This window comes from Nicotiana tabacum, chromosome 6 (assembly GCF_000715075.1).
Source record: "Nicotiana tabacum cultivar K326 chromosome 6, ASM71507v2, whole genome shotgun sequence".
Classification (NCBI taxonomy): domain Eukaryota; kingdom Viridiplantae; phylum Streptophyta; class Magnoliopsida; order Solanales; family Solanaceae; genus Nicotiana; species Nicotiana tabacum.
The window spans coordinates 47888279-47909401 of record NC_134085.1 but is presented as its reverse complement, the minus strand read 5'-3'; the positions used below and the strand labels follow the sequence as shown (position 1 = coordinate 47909401).

The window sequence follows — 21123 nt, the reverse complement described above, 5'->3', positions numbered from 1 at the left end:
AACCAAAGGTAAAGATTGAAGCACAAACGTTATGTAAAGGAATATAAATTGTTGTTGAAGCCTCTCCGCCTCCTCAATAGTGACGGGAGCATCAAGATCAATGTCCTCGTCAATACCAACAGAGAGGTCTCTGAGCATATCTTCCCCTCCATGAGAGGCCCCTGCATCAGCGGTACTCGGGTCATGTGCATCCCTGATTTCCCCCGGTGAGTACGAAGGGCCCAAATTAAGGCTACCCAGAGCATTAATTTCTCTAAGGGTCTCATCTTGCCCCCGAAAAGCTTCGGGCTCAGGCCCTCCAAAGTCACCAGCAGCGGGTTCATCATCACAGACGATACCATGTCCGGCTTGAAACTCGGGAATTGTGCCTGCACCATCCTCGAGGGTCTCCGCAACATGGGTTTGGTCCATATCGACCTCCCCCGATTTGGTGGCTTTCCGCCCAACAACTTGTGGAGCATCTGCATCTCAACTCGTCATTTATACCAAAGGGCCTTCATCATCATCATCACCTTTGTCCTCGGTATGAGGACTTGCCACAGTAGCCGAAGTCGAGACCTTGGCATCGGGCCGAGGCCTTCGAACTTTAGGTTTCTCTGATTTGGGAGACTTATCTGATGTCTCTTTCTTCCTCTTCTTTCCTTTACCATGTTTCGAGGTCCTTTCCTCACCATCAGGAGACGGTCTCATCAACACTCCATCCCCGAGGCCTACACGAGCGTGATATGTCAAACTTACCACCATAAAAGATATTCATAAGCAAACATGGTAAACATAACAGTAAAGAGTATACTGTGGTTCTTGGCCTGCCACCGCATTTTGGCCAAGTCACGCCAAGAACGCTCGACATAAAGGAAAGTGGAGTCCAACTGTCTGATCCATCCTGCTAGGTTCTGAACCATGTCGAGGTACCAAATGGTAGCTGCATAATCAAAAGAAGGTCATTTTTTTAGAAGTGGATGAAAGGGCAATAAAATATGCTAGAAGTAGGGTCATATTCCATTCCTCCGGGAACGACATCCTATTAGCTGGGATGATATCCGAGGTCCTTACTCGGACAAACCGGCTCATCTACCCTCGATCCTTGTCCACATCGATGCTCTAAAAGAACGGCCTCGCGGATCTAAGGTGAAGCTTGATCAAACCCCGGAATAGATAAGGGTTGTATAATCTGACCAAGTGGTTGAGGGTAAAGGTCATACCCTCGACCTGGTTGGAAAAGTATCGGAGCATATAAACGATCCTCCAGAAAGAAGGATAGATCTGACCGAGTGTCACTCGATGCTCATGATAAAAGCCGAGAATTACCATATCTATCAACAGGGAAGAAGAATCTGAGGAATCTACGGGGCCTAGAGTAAATAGGTATGTATACACGCTGAGGAATCCAGCTTTGTGGTCTACTATGTTTTCCCCAAAATTGGGGATTTCTACTAACACTGCCTCCTCCCCTCAGTAGTCTTCCTTCACTCTATCTGTATTGGTCACTATGCTGATATACTGAGACACGTGCTTACATCGGACTGGTGTAGAAGGGAGATTTTCGATAGAAAAATCAGATATAGTATCGAATTGGGTAGGAGTACATAATTTGAAAGTTAGGGGTACTTTTGGTTTACCCCTGGATGGGTGAGACGAAGAAGCAGTGCCCTCTTTCTGAGGTACCATTCTAGAGGTCCTAGACATTACTATAAAAGAGGTTTCCAAGAAAGAAAGTAAGAAGGCAAGCGCAGAAGGGAGAAGAATGTAGAAGATGGTGAACTTGGCTCTAGAAAATTGAAAATGCTGTAGAAGTGCGAATAACAAAACGATTGAGGTATTTATAGAAGCCACATGGGTAGCGTTTGGGAAGCGGAAAGGTCAAACCAATAGTAGTTTGTGGGCTTCTCGTTAGGCGTGTTGACAGCGACTCATGCGCAGCCTTTGAGTCTTGACATTTAATGCTCTGATGGACTGATGTCATGATGGCAGTATCGAAGAGGCAAGAATTCAAGATTGTTTCTTATCATTTTCATTCTAAGGAACGCGGGGACTACCTGTATACAGTGAAAATCAGGGAGCCCGATTTTATGATCGTTATGGCACTTTGTAAGACCGCCCCGAGAAGGCTCGAAGCTCAGCTCGGGTTTCAACTCTGAGGGTTCTCAATGATCTACCTCGAGGCAGTGCAAATCAAAGGCTATGATGGACAAACAGGAAGTTCTCAAGGGCTGATTAAAGCTGACCAAGTCTATTAGGCTAGTTCAAGCCCGTACCGTGGCATTAAATGGTTGTATCAGCCTCAAATCCTTGTAATAAATGCATATGTACTATGTTGGGATTCCCCCTCATATATAAAGGGGACCTTTATCATTTTGTAAGGAGATATACAACATTCAATACAAGAACATTCTCCGCTCTATAACTTAAACATACTCTCTCTTGATTCTATTACTTACGTTTATTGCTTACATTTATTGTGTCTCATTAATTGTTCTTCATTTATTGCTCATTATTAGTCATAAAGAGCTCATATCAAAGCTCTTAGAATTTTTAGTCCTTCATCAGCCGTTCATAGCCTAACGCTTAGCTTGACCTCGAGGCCCCGTATAGGCTAGCTCGAGGCCCCGATTCTCGGCCTCTCGGTTTTCTTAACATACTACCTTCAAGCTCTTATCTTATTTTCTAGTCTCACACTTAGCATCTACTGCCTTACAACTAGCATAAAAATAAATCACGTATTTTTAGAATCACAAAATCAAATTTAATTGTAATTACCATTTTCAAGGTAAACAGAGAACTAGGCCTAAGAGAGAGGAGGTGAACCTGTTGGCTTGCCCCGAACACACTCCTGCCACCACCTCTTGGATGAACTAGTCATCTAAAATACTGTGAAATCAACTCTATTGGTCTCCACTATACAGATGTTGCGCAATATATCATGGAAATTATTTGATAAATTTAGGGGTCCTCAGAAGGTGAACCACTAAACTGAGGGAGGAAACAACATGCTCAGAAGGTGAACAACATGCTAAACTTGTCCAACCTATGCAGCCCCTCTGCTGACATTGCCGACCTTTCCCCAGGCTGTGTAGCAATAAAAGGGTGAACTGCCCCAACTGGCTGAACTACCAGGGTCTGATACCCGTGAGCCATCTTCTCTGGATTATGGGTGGCAGAAATCTTAACCACAAGTGTCTGTGTAGGTATCATCTCAGAGACAACGGACTCCAAAATACTCGATTCTGCATTAATCACACCTAGCCAATACAATAAAGGTGTAACGAATGAGATATGCTTTATGTAGCTGATATAACGTGCAAAAGGATTTTTAGGAATGTTTACAGATGTATTGTCTTATATATATTGTAACGATCTGCCCGATTGTTTGAGCATTTGCATTTCGTTCAGCTATTTGAAGTCTTGAGTAGCTTTGTATAATGTATTATAACTTGTGTGAATCGTCGGTTTTGGTTTTCAGGTGATTCGAAATTGATTTGGAAGAATGATTCTCAACTAGGAAGCTTTAAGTAAAATGGTTGATGAAGTTTGACTTTTGAGTATTTGACCCCGGATTGGAATTTTCATGGTTCTATTAGGTCAGAATTGTAATTTTGGACTTGGGCATGTCTGGATTTGTATTTGGATATATCTAGAAGGGTTCGGCACTAATTGGCGAAATGTTAGAAATTTGAAGGTTTGAAATGTTCATAAGTTTGACCGAGAGTTGACTTTGATGATATCGGTTTCAGATTGTGGTTCCATGAATTGGAATGGCTTCTTTATATCATTTAGAACTTGTGTGAAAAATGTGGGTTCATTCCGGTTTGATTTGATATGGTTCGGCATGAGTTTTGGAAATTGAAAGTTCAAAAGTTTATTAAGAGATTTGAGGCATGATTCATCGTTTCGATATTGTTATGTGTGATTTGAGGCCTCGAGAAGGTCCATGTTATGTTATGGGACTTGTTGGTATATTTGGACGGGTCTCGAGGGGCTTAGGTGAGTTTCCGATGAGTTTCGGATCATTTTCATGTTATTTGGCACTGCTAATTTCTGGTGTTTCAAACCTTCTTCGCGATCGCGAAGATTGGGTCGTGATTGCGTAGTGTATTGTGGAAGCTGACATTTTTCGTTCATCGCATTCACGGCTGTGTTATCACATTCGCGTGCCTTTGTGAGACATTGGCATCGTGTTCGCGTCCTTATGCTCGTGTTCATATTGAGTTGACATGAGAAGTTGATGACTAGGGAAAATGTCTTCGCGCAGATACGTTCACGTAAGGTTGGAGTTGTTGTGCATCGCATTCCCGAAGCCTATTCCGCAAACGCGTAGAGTATTTTTGGAGGCAATGGAGTTTATTCTTCGCGATCACGAAGGATGTTCCGCAATAGCGAAGGGTATGTCTGTTCAGTGAATTATAAGCACTCGATTTTGGAGGTTTCGGCCATTTTAACATATTTGGAGCTATGGAGCTCGGACTGAGATGATTTTCTAGGTGATTTTCACCATATGAATTGGGTAAGTGTTCTCTACTCGGTTTTGATTATATTTCATGAATCTATCTTTTTTTTGGCATTGATTGATGATTTCAAGAGAGAAATTGAAGGTTTTTTTGTATAAAATTTCATGAAGTAAATTTTTGAGTTTTGAACATCGATTCGAATCAGATTTGAGTGAACCTAGTATGATTGGATTTGTAATTGAATGGGTTATTGGATTTTTTGAGTTTTGTCGGGGTTCCGAGGTGTGGGCCCGGATTTGACTTTTTGATTGACTTTGGATTTTTAATTGAAGATTCGACTTTTATTGATTGAGTTTGTTTCCTTTTGTATTATTTGATATTCTTGAGTTGCTTTTGGCTAGTTTCGACCTGTTCTGAGGTTGGTATGCGCGGTATGGCATTTCTAGAGTATTGTTTGGCTTGCTCGGTATTGGATTCGGCTTGTTCGAGGTAAGTAACACTTCTAAACTTGGTGTTGAGAGTATGAACCCCCTCGAATATACGTGTTATGTGTTTGGTGTTGACATGACATACATGCTAAGTGACGGACGTGTGGTGTGCGCCGTGTGAATTATGACTCGGTTGACTCTGTGGTATTGCGTAGTGACCTAATCTTATTTGTATCCATAAAATTTCTACGTTCTAGCGTAATTGAGCTGTGATCCATGTTAGAAATCATGTTTAGGCTATATGCTTATCCTGTTAGGACCTATTGAGGTCATTTTTGTTGTTGAGTTCTTTGCTTAAATCGCAATTACACATCAATCATATTTATTCATTTGCATATTATACCTCTGTCTCTGTTATCACTTGTTGTCACATCATGTTATCACTATTGCGTTGATTGACATGAGATTTGTAAGCCTGAGAGATTAGAGAGATTGATGACTAAGTTGGGGCCTAAGGGCCGGATTATGAGTGATATTGAGGGAATCGGGTTGCACGCCGCAGCAGGCCCTATTGGCTTTATATATATTATTGATGAGATCGGGTTGCACACTACAGTAGGCCACATTGGCTTTATATGTATTATTATTGTATGGATCGGGCCGCATGCCGCAGCAGGCCCTATGGGCTTTACATATATTATTGATGGGATCGAGCTACACGCCACAGCAGGTACCGTACAGTGCTGAGTGACTGAGCGTGTTGAGTGATTGAGCGTGATGAGTGGGAGTGTGAGACAATGATATTGAGTACTCTGAGAGTGTACGTATATGAGTTCATCACTATGATGCATTGCATTTGACATGCACACTTGTCATGCATGAATAGAGATGAGTTTCCTCATGTTACACGGTTTTGTGGCATTTATGACTTCACATGCACCTTGACATGTAGGCATAGAGATGTACTCTCTTCATACTATCTTAGATTGAAACATCTAATCTGTTGTAGAAAGTTCTTGGGAAAAATCACAGATTTCTGACTTACTCATATTTTGGTGAAAGATTTGAGTTTTACTATTATACTTGAAAAGCATACCTATTTTTTTTTAACTGTGAACGAGCTGAGCATCATATCTTTGAGTTGTTTCTTGTACTACTTTTATTATATTATTATGAGTTGTTATTGGCTATTGGTGTTGGACTCTGACCGTTGTCCAAGTTCGTCACTGCTTTCAACCTAAGGTAAGGTTTGTTACTTATTGAGTACATGGGGGTCGGTTATACTCATACTACACTTCTGTACCTTGCGTGCATATTTTGGATGTTGATGTTGCTGTATATGGCGGGAGCTGGAATTGAAGATGTACCTGCGTTCCGGTCATAGCTGCCTCTTGTTCTTGGTAGCTTTAGAATTATTGGTTTGTTCAAGAATATTTCAGACATATGATGTATTTATTTCATATCAGTTTTGTAAACTCTAAATCTTAGAAGCTCATGATTTGTACTATCAGTCCTTGAGTAGTTGTATAAAATTTAGTTATTTCCTTTTTTTCTCTTACCATTATCATTATATTGTGGTGTATTATTAATTGACTTACCTAGCTGGCTGGGTTAGGTGTCATCACAACTAGTTGGATTTTGGGTCGTGACATAGACCCACTTCCCCACTATTGCATCCAACTTTTGGTTCTCCCGTCTTGCTACTCAAAAATATATTGAGATCATTATTATTTGGTGCTACTTTCTGTTGTTCAACACTTGAAGTTCAACAAAGAATATTCAATAAGAATCTCTTTCACTTCTTTTTATCGTTATTTCATTGATTGTATTTATGTTATTACCATCATTTTCTTATTTTACATTAGCAAAGATCTGCTCAATTGGTTTGACTCAATTGTTAGTGGCCCAACTTTACAAATTTAATCGATTATCTAATAGTTAAAGTTTAGGTTAAACAAAGAGTAGAAATGATAATAACTCGACCAAGTAAAACTGAAAAGGCACTAAAGAGATATACTCAACCACAACAAACTAAAGCGGTTGGCTTCCCGTTGGAACAGTTATCAAGTCCAGATATTCTTGGCCATGTACTCTATTGGTATTCAGATTTATATCTACAAAATTATGAAAGAAAAAAAAAAGAGTGAGTCATATAACCTAGAATGTCATCAAGGTTTCGGAAAGGAAAAAAAAGGTAAATCTCATCACCGACCTCAAAAAAAATTATAATAAGGCTTACAAAATATATAATCGTAATATGTTAAGTATATCCGCACTAATATAGTGTACATAATAGCATGCTTTAAATAACAAGTTCCAAACTAGCCATGTGCCATATTCTGAAACAAGCATAATAATAAACATTGAATGGATGCCAATAAAAAATGACAACAACCCAGTATAATTACATTAGTGGAATCTGTGGAGGGTAGTGTTTACGCAGACTTTATCACTACTTTAAGATAAAGGTTGTTTCTGATAAACCCTCAGCATATTTCCCTCTAGGAATTCCCCACCTTGCTCTTGGGGTGACTCGAACTCACAACCTCTTGGACCTTGGTTAGAAACAGAGGTTGTTTACCACTAGAGCAACCCCTCTTGTCACCAATAAAAAAGAGAGATGGATATAATTGGCCGCTCGGCACAAACTTAAGACAACCGCTAGCGCATTATATTTGATTGCAAGTTATAGCCAAACCACGAAAAGATTAGCTACAACAAAATCACTAACCACCGCCTTATTTTTTTATTCTGCCTCTTTGCTACGCCCAACTCCACCATCCAAACAATTATCATAACCCATCATAATTATCAGTCTTTACTTTCTCAATTAGATAGTTTATGTAATAAGATTGATATTACATGCACTTAATAGATTTTATTTTTATTCAAGATATGGTTATACATGAAAAACAAATTCGCTATACATGAGGGGTTGTTTTACTTTACATTACTCCATTGATAATGAAAATTTTTTTGTTGCCAAAAATGAATAATCAATTTCTATTTTTGCTTGATTTGCATCTTTCCTTTTAACTGTAACGACCCGGCCGGTCGTTTCATGAGTTACCGCTCTGTTTTCCCCATTTCTGCTTCTTTATGTGTTGTTCAGTTGTATTATGTGGTATCGAGTTGGTTGGCTCGGGTTCAGAGTGGTTTTGGAGAGGTATGAGACACTTAGTCTCTTTTGAGTAAGCTTAAGTTGGAAAAGTCAACCGGATATTGACTTATGGGTAGAAGGTCTCAGATATAAATTCTGATGGTTCGGATAGCTTCGTTAGGTAATTTGGGACTTAGGAGCATAATCGGAATGTAGTTTGGAGGTTCGTGGTAGATTTAGGCTTGAATTGGCGAAATTGGAGTTTTGGCGTTTTCCGGTTGGTAGTGAAAATTTTGATATCAGGGTCGGGATAGAATTCCGAGAATTGAAGTAGGTTCGTTGTGTCATTTGTGACGTGTGTGCAAAATTCCAGGTCATTCGGGTGAGGTTTGATAGACTTTTTGATCATTTGCGGAATTCGGAATTTTTTGGAATCCTTAGGCTTGAATCTGAGGGTGATTTGGTGTTTCGGCATTGTTTTGAGTGTTCCAAGGATTGGTACAAGTTTGAATAGTGGTATGTGACTTGTTCGTATTTTTGGATGAGGTCTCGAGGGCCTCGGGATGATTTCGGATGGTTATCGGAAAGTTTGGAAGTTGGAGAATGCAGCTGAAGCTGCTGGTTCTGTCATAACCTCACCTGCGGTTAAGGGACCGCAGGTGCGATGACCGCAGAAGCGAGGAAAGGCTGCAGATGCGGTTGGGCAGCGCAGAAGCGGGAGTTGAGGCGCACCTACGAGCCCGCAGGTGCGGATGAGGGATTTTAAGTGAAAATCCGCAGAAGCAGAGATTTGTCCGCAGGTGCGGACCGCAAATGCGATAATTTGTCCGCATGTGCGAAAATGCCTGGGCAGAAACTATATAAACCTGCCTTCGTGAATTTCAGCTTTGTTCCACCATTTTTTAGACGGGTTGAGAGCTTTTTGAGAGGATTTGAAGAGGAATTCAAGGGATAACGCTTGGAAGTAAGATTTTGGAACCCAATACTCGATTCTATGGCATTATCTTACTGATTAGGCTTGAAACTATTGGAAATTAGGGGTTAAAAAAATTGGAGAATTAGAGACTTGTAGACAGATGTCATGTATATAAATGATTGTATTGCCTTATCGGCTTATGTTCAGTGTACAAGTGATCATTTTGGTCTCATAGGACCGTATGTCATATGTATAAGTTTATATTACATGTTGGGTCATCCTATGTTGAAAGTTCCAGGGGCGGATCCACCTTATCCCAAGCGGTGTCACGTGACACCGCTTGGTTGGAAAATTTTATAAAATATGTATATATAATTAAAATCCAAAAGAATAATAACCGTTAAATTAAATGAAGTGACACCACTTGACGATAACTGTTGTCTAGCACATTTGGTCAAGAGCTTCAGTTCCCGAGGGAGGGTCGCGGGTTCGAAGTCTGGCAGCTTCAATATTTTTGTTTCAACAGTTTATCGAGCCTCATCTACAAATAAAAGCATATTATTGTTTAAAGCATTAGCCTCTTAAATATTACCATAATACTAAAAAAATGGATCAAAAGTCACGTTTGCATATTTTATGCAACACTAAATTATTTGACTTTTGTTGTAAGTTTCTCAGGTATTTTTTTTTTTCTTTCATCTTCTTTCTCAACATTGAAATTGATTCAAGAATGATTTGCAAAATTGAATGAAAGATGGGTTTTTTGTGTAATTATCTGGTGTTTTATATTAAAAAATATTTAATATTATTTCTAGTGAGGTTGTTGAGTACATTTTAAAAAATAAACAATCACTTACTATTCTTGAGTTGTGTTTTTATTACTATATTGTTTTAATGTGATTTTGGTATTGTGAATTATTGTTTGTTCACTCTTTAAAATTGTGACACCGTTTATAAAAAATTTTGCGTATGCCACTGGAAAGTTCCTGTTACGCAACGCCTTCCTGATGATCTTTGGAAGGGCAACGTAAGGCTAAGCAACCGATGTCAGTGCGGTTGCTGTCCGCCAATGAGGTCCTCGCCGCACGCTAGACTAGATTGTCAGTGTCGTGCGGGAAAACCAATGTCGTGAGCAATTGCGGAAGCTGAGAGATGATCATTGGAAGGGCAACGTAAGGCTAAGCAACCGATGTCAGTGCGGTTGCTGTCCGCCAATGAGGTCCTCGCCGCACGCTAGACTAGATTGTCAGTGCCGTGCGGGAAAACCAATGCCGTGAGCAATTGCGGAAGCTGAGAGAGAATTGGGTTTTGAATGCTGATGATGATTTTATTGATGACTGAAAATGATGATTACAATCTCTAATATACAGAAATATTGGCGTTTAAGCTCAAATACCTAATCTTCATGTTGTAGATGTAACATTCCAAACATTAATCAAGTATAAACTCAAATAGTAGAGTAGAATAACAACCCTAATCTAATAGGTCAAATCTCAATTCAAAATAAGTCCAACCCAAGGCTTGGGGTGCCAAAAATTAAGAAATAATAATTTTTTCAGCAGATTGTTCTTTAAATACGTAGGAGGCTTCGCAATTACAGCACCCTCTCCACCTTCTCGAAAAAACCTAAGATCAATACTTAACGATCGCAATGCTCTATCTGTAGCACTATTTCTGGATTGACAACCTATCTAAAACATATCGAACCCTTCGCAACTTAATACAAACCATACGAACAAGCTGTAAACAATTTAAACAACATATAAACACATTCACAATATGATTTTGAATTCAAAATCACAAATCAAAAGTTGAGTTGTCACATTTTTCCCCACTTGAACCAACTTAAACGTGTCTGCTCTTTATGCAATTTATGCTTACTAATCACACATTTATGCTCATTCCTCATTCAAGAGTTCTCAAAGATGCATATTACAAAAAAGTGTTTTGCAAACTTACACACATATTACTATTATTAAATTCCACTTACCTTTCTAATTAATATACATTCATTTATTTTAATCTCTTGAGCCAAAATTATATTTTTATTAGGTACATTTTCTCTTTGTGATATTCTAATCTTCCTAATTGACCCCAAAGGGATTAACCACATTTTATATGTTTCAAATATATTTACTTGCTTTTGAAGGATATTTAAACGTTCAATTTTTAAATTATGATGGGAAAGCGTAGCATTTGTATTTATACCCAGTTTTTGGGTCACTTTTTAACTTATACCCGCTTAATTAAAAAATTGCAAACGTACTCATTTATCGGATAACTTCAGACATACGGGTCTGAAGTAAAAAAAAATTATGTCTGAAGTTTGAACTTCAAAACGTTTTGCCTAAAGTATAGCAAAACTATATTTTTGCCTGAAATTTGGCTTAAGACAATCACGCAAATTTCAGTTCATAGCACAATAACAAACTTCAGTTCAATAAAACTACAACATGTTTTGGTTGAAGTTTTTGTTTTATAATTGCCAAACTTCACATTTCAAGAGCTGAAGTTTGTTTTGTAATTGTTGAACTTGAAGTTTGTTTTGTAATTGTTGAACTTCAACATTCTGGGAGCTAAATTTTGTTTTGTAATTGCTGAACTTCAGTATTCTAGGGCTAAAGTTTATTTTGTATTTGTTGAACTTCAATATTATAGGAACTGAAGTTTTTGTTTATATTTGCTGAACTTCAACATTCTTAGAGCTTAAATTCTAAACAACAATGAATTTAATATATCATGATTAGCAGCAATTGAATAAGAACCAAAAACCAATGTGTTGTAAAGCTAAAATATCTAAAAGGTTAAATTATTGTGAATAAGACTAAACTGAACATAATGGGACAAGCAAATATATATGAATCATCAGGCAAAACAAAGGAGGAGGAGAAAGAAACCTGAAATTGTTTAAAAGTGGATACAAGTTAAAAAAATTTAAAAATAAATATAGATTAAAAAAGGGACCAAATAGAGCACCCATGCAATTTGTACATGAAAAGCAAAAATGGAACAAATTGTATTCAATATCTCTATGGAGTAGAAACAAAGTTTTGAAAAAATCTTTATTTATTAAAATGAATAATAGTAATAAATATACTTACTTTTTTTAAAAACTAAATATTCAATTGATAAAATTAGATGAAAGATAACACTGCCTTTAAAAAATATTGCTCAATTTGAGCACAAACAACTTATTTCTTATCCTTGTGAGTCCGACAGTATTCAGCTATTCTCAATATTTATAGGAGACTTAAAGTTTGTTGAATCTCCAAATATTCCTTTCAACCAAGAGACTTATTGAAATGGTTAGCTCCATACATTTCAGATTTTTTTTAACCCTAAACACAAATAGACTTATCAAAATGGTTAGCTCCATACATTTCACATCTTTTAATTCTAAACACCAATACCCCCATATTTGAAGGAGTATTTGCAAGAATAATTAAATTGACCCACAATTGCCAATTATACGTTTTGGACTTTAATTTTCAAAAATAAAAAGAGTGTACAATTGAAAATCCACATAACAAGCGAATGCACTCACTCTTCGCCATATATGGCTCTCAAAAAGACAAATTGATGGGAATAATTAATTAAACCACAAATAGTTTAAGGTTGTAACTAATAATCCGTGCCTTTTACTTTTGGTTCTTCAATTGACAATAGTTTTTCCTTTGGATTTCTTTTTACCCCTCCGGTACAATATGCAAAATAGAAGGATGAAAATTTATCCGAAACCAGTAAAAGTTGGGTCAATTTAATTATTCTTGAAAATAATCTTTAAACTAGTGATATATCATAAGACATAACATGGAACTGCAAACAAAAATAAACCGTGGCTTGAAAACTTCGTATCACAACCACTTTAAAATCAACCATGATATAACTCAAAATTAATAAGTAATGTTTTCTAGTTGATTTTTTATTTTCTGACTGCCTGATATTTTCAGTTTCAACTATTACAAAAAATTTAACTTCATCCTTCCCACGAATTAAAGTAACAAAAGTCTCATAGAAATTAACAGATAAAATTAGACAAGCAAACAGACGTATTCTACTGGCTATGCCGAAAGAGAAAACACGTCCTACAATAGCAAGAACAAGCAAAGTTAGAAGCCAACGAATATCTTCCAATTTCATTGACCATTATCGATAAACAGATCACGGTAGACAAACTGAGCATTCAAGATAGTTAGACCTTACATTCAAAAATAACTAAGAAAAATGGATGGACTATAAGTAAATCTTTGCCCAATAATATCGATTGTGAATAGATTAAAACAGAAAAGGATACTCTTTTCGAAAAAAGGTCAAAATGCAAAAGAAAAAAAAGGAAAATCAGAGAAAGAGGCGACGCTCAGATGTGTTGGAAAAAGAATATAATCCAGGACCTTCATTAAAGGTCTCATAGAGCTGGGATTAGATGATTGTCATCACTGCAATCGCACCCCTTACCAAAACAAAGATAAAAACAAAAAAATAAATTACAAATATTTTTTCATATATAAATTAAGAATTAAAAACAAAAGTGCTCAGACTATTAAGAATGGATAGAGAGATTTTCCTCATAAATCATCAGATTAACGAGATTTTTCAATATTCATCATCATCGCACCTCCTTTATAATTTTCAATCAAAGCTAATTACATTATCACATCACAGTACATACAACGTATGATGAATGTATGTATATGACGTAAATGCTCATACAACCAAAACAAGCAACAAAAAGAATAGCCTAGATTGAAACTTACAGAGTCTAATGGCTAATTCGGCGCTCACTTCGACTTAGGGTTTTCTACTGCTATTTATAGATGAGGAGAAGAACGGGTCTAGGGCTATTTACATAATTGCCCTCGTAGTTATTCATATGAGGCCTAAAAGTTGTAAAAACAGTAGTATCAGTCCTGAAGTTAAACAAAATTACTGCTTATATTACCTTTTCTTGCAAAAAGGAAGTTCGACCCATTATGGCTAGGTGCCCAAAGACATGTAAAAAAAAATGGTGCGACTTGTACTTGTGTCACTTTGTTATGTCGGTTCCCAAACTTATCATTTTGCCAATTAAACACTTACGCTCGTTCAAATCGTGTATAATAAACACTTATCACAAAAGGCTACCATAGCGTGTAATACAATCTAACGTCATGTCACTACTAGTGCCATATAGGAAAATAAGCAATTAAAAAATAGGACTGGTCACCCAAACCTAATATTTTCTGTCATTTTACACCTTATGGATTATTCCACGACATTGTTTATTTTCTCAGAAAGTATTTCTTTTAAAATTTAAAGAAAAATCCAAAATGCCCCAATAAACAACCTCATAGCCACCATTACAACCTCTTTCTTTATCTGACCACTGTCAACCATTCCCAAACCACCAACAAAGATCATCCTTTCAAAATCCCACCCAGCAACAGAAGATTTCCTAAAGGAGGCACTAACACCGAAGTGCACAAGCGCACACAAGTGCTGCAAATCTTCAACAAAAAGCAAAACTCCAGATATGCAAGAACACTAAGCCAAAAATCAGAAGCCGTTTGGGTAGTGAACGCCCAAAGATTCGGACTCCTTAGCGGCAAATTGTAACCTTGATTCACCAAGTTATTTCAACCAACTTAACCAAAACAAGTGCAATGGAAAAACAGTAACAAGACAGAGCCAAGGGGATGTTCGCCCGAGGATATGAGTTTCGTCGAAAAGTGTACAAATACCAACAGTAAGGGCCACCGGACAAATTATTCCGCCGTGACCAGTTCCAAATAGCGAAACACAACAACAATACCAAAACAGCTCCGTTCGTTAACCTAAAGAGTCGTCGGAATCAGTGACGCTACTACCACGGTTAGGGCACTGGAGCAGTGTCGTAGGAGGAAGGAAACTCGCCGGAACCCTAATCAGTTGGGTTTTGATTAAACAAAAAAAAAGAAATAAGAAATGTTAAAGATTCTTTTGTTAAAGAAATAGAGAAAATAAGTATATTTCTGCCTGATTTTGTGATTTTGAAGGCTCATCTATTGTTTACAGTAGTATGGAGGGGAAAAGAGGAATTGAGGGCGATAAGAAAGGTGGGAGAAACCGAGAAAGAGAAGAAAATCGAGAGGGGGGTGATAATTTTGATTAACTTATTAACTTTACTTCTTTTTTTTTTAGTTTAATTCATTTTTAATCAAAATTACTAGTATCACTCTCTTTACACGCGTGTGTTACACATAATTTATCCACCTCAGCTATGTCAATGTCACATAAGCTCGGTCATGGTCAGAAGGATTTAGAAGATTAGTTTTGAACGAGTGTAAGTGTTCAATTGGCAAAATGATAATTTTGGGGACCGGTGATGATAGGCTATAATTACATATAATAGTCGTTTATTACACTCAAATTTACTGCACTTTAATTGAGTTTGAGCTTTAATCGCTAGTGTCTTGAACTAATTGTGTGTTTTATGCCTTGTAGGAGTGATTCCGAGCTATGTAGATGTTATGGAATGAATTAAAGTGATTTGAAGCTTTGAAGTCTCAGTAAAAGCCGAAGGAATTAAGTCGGGATCGTATTCGGAGATCAACGAATGATAAAGCAACAAAACGAAGAATCGAGTAGGCATATTGCGCACTGCCTAGTAAAATACACATAACATTTTACTCAGAATACCATTAGGGCTCCATAATATATGGTTGGAAAGATAACTCAAAGGGCTACAACTTTCATGTTTTACATTTTTCCAAATTCCAAACGGAACAGGGTGAAAAATGCGGTCGAAACCTTGACCACGGACTGAAATAGTAGACTTGCCAAATACTGCGCTCGGGCCGCGGCCCCACGTCTAATCCTGGAAACTTGTCCTTTTTCGCGTAGGAAAAGGTATAATAGTTTGAGCCCGACCCTACTTGGTATATATACATGGAAAAATGGTATTTTGAGGAGAGGGGACCAATTTTTGACACAGATTCGACCTAAGGAGGCAGAGACACAATAGGAGCAAGCCGGAGAATTCCTCTACGAGTTTTTCCTTCCTCTTCCTATTTTTTCATTGTTGGTTATGACTTTTAGTATTGTAGTTTTACATACTATTATGAATAGCTAATTTGTTATCTAGGGTTTTGATAGAACCTTTTGTAGGATAAATTCTTGTTATGTTGTTATATAATTGAGCCGTTGGATTTCTCTACTTGTTCAACTACGTGTTGTTGTTGTTGATTGAATGGCCATTAATTGACTGTACCTATTTAGTGTGTAGTGCTCGAGGGAGAGTACATATTTAAGTAGTTGTTGAACAACGTCACTCCTAACATATGTGAGAAATCAATACAATGGGTTTAAAGGCAAGTTTAGAAATAACAAAGCCTTGACGTGGTCATAATGAGCGGTTAGATAAAGCCAATTAGCGTAGTTCGAGAAAATATGTCTAGTAAATTGTTTTAGTTGTTCGAGAGAGAATTACGACATCTAAAGTGCTCACGATCAGTAGAGAATACATTGGCAAAATTGTAGGGAACATAGCTACAAGTATTCTGATAATTGGGGAAATCATAACTCTAGACCTCCTTAATTTAGTCTCCAACCCTTCGTCTCGTTAGTTGATAATTTTACCGTTTTCTAGTATTTGCTAGTTAATTAGTTAGAAATATAAATCTCAATCTTTATAATTTAGAAAATTGTTCAAACTTGTCTTTTTAGTGATATTAAACAGATATAGTTAAGCCTTAGTTTTCTGTGGGATTCGACTCCAGACTTTTAGACCGAATTATATTTGTAGTTACCGCTTATCCTTCTTAGGACTAGAGTTGGACGTGATCAACCGGCATGAAAAAGTGGCACAAGTATAAGTGTCATTTAGGCTATTTTTGTAAAAGAAAATAATACTCATCAAAGTCATTATCATCTCATACAGTTAATTTATGGTCATCTATGCATTTTTAAACTAATTTATTTACTTTTAGACCAAATATATATTGAAAACATATGTATGATAATTTAACTAAAGACTCTTGAAAAAAATGGCTTTGTTTTGTTGCAAATGTTCAACATAAGAGCACAATATCCACGGATATATGCATGCTATATGTGCACATTCTTAATGGGGAATAACGGATAATCTTATAAGAGGATGGTCTTTAAATATTATTTTTATGTTTTTAATGTATTTAGAAGATTACCTCCATCTTCACACACGTTGCTTCTCAGATATTTATTTATTAATCGGTAGATTTTAAGCTATATTTACTTTATTTATATTGTTAATTGTTCACAATATGATTTTTAATTATTCACCGAACTCTACAATATTGGCATGGTTTTGTATTATTTGCATTTGATCTATTTATTAAATTGATCATACACTCTACCCGATTGGCATGATTTTGTGCTTGTTCAATTGTTAATCAAACTCTATCAAATTTGTTTGACTTTGTCTTATCTGCAATCAACCTATCCATTAAATTGATTATCAAAGTCTATCTGATTGGCATATAAAATTTTATATGTATTGTTCAACAATGTATATTTAGAATTGCAATTGCAATTCCAAGTTCGATTAAACCACCTCAAGTTTGCTCTAAATGATCTCAAATTTTAAACAAAACATCTATATACTAACATAAATAATCTCTAATCACCAATTTAATTAAATAACACCGAATCCAGAAGACCCGCTTTCTCTTCTTAACACTTTCTAAGGACCAACAATGAAGTTTTGAGGCTTTAAAAGTAAATTACTAAATTAGCATTTGAACTAAAAATTTAAGCACAAATAATCAACATTCAAATGATCTTAATAATATTCAGTTATTAACCTCCAATTTTCACTCCCAAACATGAATTTCTTTTCTTTTTTTAATAATTCCACTAGCCATTATACTTAGGGCTCGTTTTTATATATATATAAAACAACTGAAGTACAACAAAGGAGAAGGATATGGAACTTACCTCGATACCTATGGTGGAATCCCAATTGATTATCCAAACATGATTATCAATTAGGTCCTGTGAACTAAGTGTAACACTACAAGAATTCAGCCTTCTTGTGGCGACCAAAGTCGCTGCAAAATCTATGAAAGTCACTGCTAAAACTTATTAGTGGCGACTTTCATGTTGCTGCAAGTACAACCGTAACTAAATGTTATTTGCGGCGATATTGACGAGTCGCCATAAAAACTACCCCCATTTGTAGTGATTTGGTCGCCACAAAACGTATACAAATACGCTACAAAAAACAATTTCACAAGAATAAATTTTAATTAGGTCGCCATTGTATGTGAGCTTTAGCTGCGACTTTCATCGCTACAAAATATTATATGTTTAGTGGCAACTTTTTGTTGCCACAAAAAGTGGTAAATCCACGAAAAGATTAATGTCTTTTTGTTGCAACCTCAGTTGCTACAAAACAAAGAAACCAACAGTGTGAACAAATTATGTCGCCACCAATACCTATTTTCTCAACAACTATATATTGACCATAATTATATACATTTTCAGTAGCAACATGTTACTCTAAAATTTAATATAGGAATATTCATATCAATTTTCAAACAATATTAAACGTATTCAATAATATGTAAAAAACATCAAAAGAATTTCTCAAACCGAATATTATAAATATTTCAATCACTAAAATAGCAATTACATATATACTACTGTCACGACCCAATTCCCGAACCCGATCGTGATAGTGCCTCTCGTGAAGACAAGGTTAGCCAGACCAAAACAGAACACCTCTTTTAAACAGTTAAATATCATAAATAGTTCTAAAGCATGACAAAATATCCATAATTTGCGGAATTAACGATAACAACAGTAAAAGTCGTCCCGACACAGCCCAAACCGGGGTGTCACAAGTCATGAGCAACTAAGAGAAATCCTGATATAGTCTACTAATCACTAAACCCGATACAATAGTTCTAAGAACATGAAAATGATAAGATAAGGGAGGCACGGGGGCTGCGGATGCCAACAGCTACCTTGTGATCTCCGAAACACTGCCTGGATGGGAAGATCAGCACTCAGGAGCGGACTCTGCGATGCCTGAATCTGCACACGGTGCAGGGAGTAATGTGAGTACTCCGACCCAGTGAGTAATAATCATAAATAATAGCTGAAAGCAAGAAAATACGTAAAGGCACAAAGCAGTTCTATATCAAGCAGTAAAATCACTTAAAGCAGTAGATCAGTGAAGAAGTCAAATGGAATCCCTTTAAACCAAGCAAAACAGGTAATTTAGCAGGTAATTAACAAGTAGAAATTCGTCCCTCGGGCACAGTATCAATCACTCTGAACAGTATCAGTTCCTCGGGCTCACTCTCATACTTAGTGCTCATTCTCAGCTCTCGACTTATATATCTCTCATAATAACAGAAATCAGAATAACCGCTGCGCGCGTGAAGCCCGATCCGTACATCGCTGCAGCGTGTATCCCGATCCTTATAGATAGTCGATTGCGCTCACTGGGGGTGTGCAGACTCCGGAGGGGCTCCTAAAGCCCAAGCGCTATATTGCTACGGCGTGCGGCCCGATCCATATAAGTATTGTTGCGGCGTGCAGCCCGATTCCATAACTATATAATATCCTCACCATTGGGTTCTCAACCCCTCTCAGTCATTTACCTCACATCCTCTCGGGCACAATAATAGAAGATAGGGATCTCAGCCCACAAATTCCTCTCATTTAGGAATAGTATGATAAAAATCGGCTCGAATCATTTAAAACAGATAGAAACATGACCGAGGATATGATTTTTAACACGTATAGTGAGGAAAATCAGTCAAAATCCCTGAAGGGTTCAAATAGTTGGCACGAAGCCCAAATTATGATGATAACAAATAAGTTTCAGTCAAATACGCGGTAAAATCATCAGTCGGGACGGACCAAGTCTCAATCCCCAGTAGTAAAAGACCCCACGCTCATTATCCAGCATGTGTCTCACCTCAATATAGCACTATGATGTGCAATCCGGGGTTTCAAACCCTCAAAACATCATTTACAATCATTACTCACTCGGACCGGCTAAAACTCTAGCTCGCGACGCCTTTGCCCCTCGAATCGGCCTCCACGTGTGTCGAATCTATCCAAAATCAGAACGAATACGTCACAATATGCTAAGGGAACAAAGCCCAAGCGAAAACAATTGAAAAATATTAAAATCCCAAAATTAGCAAAACCCGAGCCCTGGGCCCACTTCTCGAAACTCAAAAAATTTTACATCAACGAGTTTCAAATTCTCCTACGAGTTCATACATATCTAAATTTCTCAAATCCGACCTCAAATGATCCTTCAAATCCCAATTTAAAAGTTCAAAATCCCAAACCCTAGTTCTTCCATTATTTTAGCTTAGCTTCCATGAATTCTAGGTTAATTTCACAATAGAATCACGTTTTAGGTTCAAAAATCTTACCTCCAATCACTTCTCCTTGAATCCCTCTTCAATCTCCCTCAAAGAGCTCTCAAAATGATCAACTATGGTGGAAAAATGACTCAAAATCGCGGATTTTATAATTTAACCACTTTCTGCCCAGTTCTGACCTCTCTTCATCGTGATCGCGGCCCAAGCCTCGCGATCGCGAAGAGCAAAATTCCAAGGCTCCAAAAACACGCTACGCGAACGCGACATGATCACTGCGAACACGATGCTTCCACTTTCCAAACTATGTGAACACGAGACCTATAGCGCGAACGCGAAAAGCAATTCCACTGGACCCCCAAATCCTTATACGCGGACCTTTTCCTGCGAACGCGAAGCACAAGCTTCTAACCTTCCGTGAACGCGAGCCCTCAGACGTGAACGCGACCAAATACGCTTTCGATCAAAAACGCAACCAAACCACGTCCGAATGACCTGAAATTTTGCACACACATCACAAATGACATAACGAACCTACAGAAACTCTCAGAATTTCATTCCGACCCTCGGATTAAAATCTCACCTACCAATCGGAAATTTCCAAAATACTAACTTCGCCAATTCAAGCCTAATTCTACACCAGACCTACAAAATCAGTTCTGATCATACTCCTAAGTCATAAATCACCTCCCAAAGCTAACCGAACCATCGGAACTCACATCCGAGCTCTCTAACACATAAGTCAATATCCAGTTGACTTTTTCAACTCAAACTCCCTTAAAAGAGACTAAGTATCCAAACCTTACCAAAATCATTCCGGATTCGATCCGACCAACCCGATACCATAAAACAAGGATAACGAAGCATAAAGAAGTAGAAATGGGGGAAATAGAGCGGT

The 21123-nt window shown here is 37.4% G+C and overlaps 2 non-coding genes across 2 annotated transcripts; both read right to left on the bottom strand.

Moving 5' to 3' along the window:
* Positions 1-13238: 13238 nt before the first annotated feature.
* On the bottom strand, positions 13239-13336 carry LOC142182431 (small nucleolar RNA snoR69Y). The gene has a single exon (XR_012711260.1). It is a non-coding gene; the product is annotated as a small nucleolar RNA snoR69Y (small nucleolar RNA).
* Positions 13337-13419: 83 nt separating this feature from the next.
* LOC142182433 (small nucleolar RNA U30) lies at positions 13420-13503 on the bottom strand. Its single transcript, XR_012711262.1, has one exon. It is a non-coding gene; the product is annotated as a small nucleolar RNA U30 (small nucleolar RNA).
* Between the last annotated feature and the right edge of the window lie 7620 nt (positions 13504-21123).